Source organism: Dendrobates tinctorius, unplaced genomic scaffold (genome assembly GCF_039654945.1).
Source record: "Dendrobates tinctorius isolate UK_male_01 unplaced genomic scaffold, ASM3965494v1 ptg000032l, whole genome shotgun sequence".
Taxonomy (NCBI): domain Eukaryota; kingdom Metazoa; phylum Chordata; class Amphibia; order Anura; family Dendrobatidae; genus Dendrobates; species Dendrobates tinctorius.
Window position 1 is genome coordinate 17,330,001 of NW_027361700.1, and position 2,962 is coordinate 17,332,962.

Consider the following 2,962-nt stretch of genomic DNA (forward strand, 5'->3'; position numbering starts at 1 on the left):
TGACAATGTGCAGGAGATCGGTGATCGCTGACAATGCGCTGCAGGAGATCGGTGATCGCTGACAATGTGCAGGAGATCGATGATCACTGACAATGTGCAGGAGATCGGTGATCGCTTCCCTGCTGCAGCTGCTGCTGACCATGTGTTTGGGTCATGTCTATCACTGGTGCGGGCGTCACACCGCCGCCTAGTGGCGACTATGGCAGATCTCTGCCTCTGTGCCCGCGGCCATGCTGTGCACTCGAGGTCATCACTACAGCGCCTAGCATGTTTCTGGAAAGCCAGCACGACAGGACACATAATCACAATGGTGATGTGTGTATGTATATCTGTGTGTATATGTGTGGAGTGTATAGAGATATGTGTTTGTATATACACTGCTCAAGAAAATAAAGGGGACACTTAACACAATGTACTAGGATGTATTCCCTTTTTTTTGAGCAGTATATATATATATATATATATATATATATATGTGCATATATGTATAGATGTGTGCGTGTATAGATATACACAGTATGTGTGTATATGTATAGATGTGTGTGTATATGTACATATGTTTGTATTTATATATGTATATTACAGTATATATATTATTTATTTGTGTGTCTATTTCTATACGTAAGTGTCATTAGCTATCGAGAATATAGATATACAGTATGTTATAGATGGATATATGTATGTAGATCTACAGACAGGAATACATGAGATGGATAGATAGATTAAAAAAAAGCATTGTTTTTCATGGATCAGGATCTCTTGCTTTTTTTTACTGATGTCTGAAGCATGAAGCCCCCACCGCCCACCATTCTGTCTAATGAGGTGGTGCCCCCTTCCAGAGAGGGAAATAGAAAACTGTTGGCTGTACTTCTGTTGGAGATGCAATCGATGGCGGTCTTGCACAGCCCCCTCTCCGTCCTCCGTTCATTCTTTGCTTTCATGCCACGACCTGAGGATGGCGCACTCATAGACATGAAGTGCATTGTTTCTGAGACTTCCATAATTCTACTAGAGTGACTTGAGTGTCCTGCAATCACATGTGAAGGCTACTTGGATATTGGAGTCAAAATGTGCAATTCAGTTCCTCCAATCTTTCAGGTTGCTCTTTCCCTGCATGATATGCACAGGACTGTGAGGCAGGGATGGACATGTCATCGGGGCAAACCTGTCCAGTCACACAGGGGCCCAAGGTCAGGGGGCACAGGTCTACCTCCAAGGCATGTGGGATTGTGCATTGTGATGAGCTCTTGGGCAGCAGGACCCATGTATTGTTCTTGCACTGCAGCCTCTTCTGTCTGTGTCCGCCACTGCTGTGACGGATACAAATACTGATAGGAATGTCCCAGGATTCCTCACCGAGTGCCAATGTGTTTTTTTATGTTTGCATAACTATAAAGTGGGCCTTTAAAAGGTTATTCCCTATTCCTACCGTAGTAGTCGGTCCCCCAGCAATCCTGAGAAAGGGGCTCAGGTACCCGGGATCCAGAATCTGCAGAGCCCATCTTGAATGTAGTGCAGCTGAACAGTCTCAACCTCTGCTATAATAATTTTTATTTTGTCATGTACAGTCCAGCCATCAATATAATGAATAGGTTACTCACATAACGCTGCACATATCGGTCACCAGCCAGTGTGTGTACAAGTGCATGTACAGAGGGCTATTAAGGGAATGGAGGGTGGGAGCAAATGATACGAGAACCAGATTTGGAAGAAAATTTTGTAAGGGCAAAAGATGTCCCCTAGCTTGTTTAATAGTGATAACCCTAGACAACAAAAAACATGGTTTAAAGGGAACCTATCACCAGGAAAAATGCCATTAATCGGCAGATATAGGGTTAATCTGCAGATTAATAGTATTATTAATGTTCCCGCACTTACCTGAACGCGGATGGGAGAAAATTAACTTTTTTCTCCCCGGCAGCATTCAGTTTCAGTCACAGGGGTGGCGCTGGAATGGGTTCAGTCACTGACAGCCAGCCCCAATGCAGAGACAGTGTGTCATGGTTTGAACAGGGTTCTTGCCCTGCACTCACAGGGTTAAGTGTTCGTGGCCTCTTTCTGGATCTGGGAGGGGTATTTATACTCACTCTTTACCAGGGTTCTCTGTCAGCTATACTGTTGTTCTGGTGTGTCTGACCCCTGGTGTGCGTGTATTCTGCGTTGCTTGTTTGCTTCCCTTGTATGACCCAGCCTGTTCCCTCACTCTGTACTCCGTCTCTCGCTTTGGTACTATTGTCTTCTCTGGTTCAGACCTCCTGGCTTGGCTATTGTTACTCCGCTACCGTTTGCCCCTATTGTACCGTCCATTGCCCGTTCTGGTTTTCTGACCTATTGCTACGTCCTAACTATCCATTCTGTCTAACCCTTTTGGTACTGTATTGCTGTCTTGTGCTTTGACCCTGGCTTCATCTGGTTTCTGTCTCTGTCTATGCCCCTTGGTAACATTGTCCCGCAGTTACCTTTCTAGGAGTTTCCCTGCAGCTCCTAGATCTGTGGAGCTTAGGCCACACCCCCAGCAGTCATGTGCTTCAGGTCCTGATACTCTGAAGCATGCATCGTCACCGCTGCTGACCTGCTCCACAGGTATCTTTGAGCACTGTCTTTGTACTCAGGACACCCGCATTGGCTCAGTGAGCAAGTGCAGTGCGGGGCTCCTGACACAGTCAGGCCCGGGGCCACGGTTAGAGCAGTGACTTGCTGTCACCTACACAGAAGGATGAAGACACTACCCATAGAAGGGCGGATAAGGTACCCAAGCAGCATGAGTGCAGGGCGCAGGTGCGGGATTACGGTGCCGCAACTGCACATCACAGGGCAGTGTAACATGCATGGGAAGGTGGTGGTATTATAATGAAGTCAGGAAGCAGCGATTTCTTCCAGGCATCGTACACCCTGGAGCCTGGAAGAAATCATTAACATAAAACATTAAAATCCTATTTCTCCACAACTAGACCACAGCTAA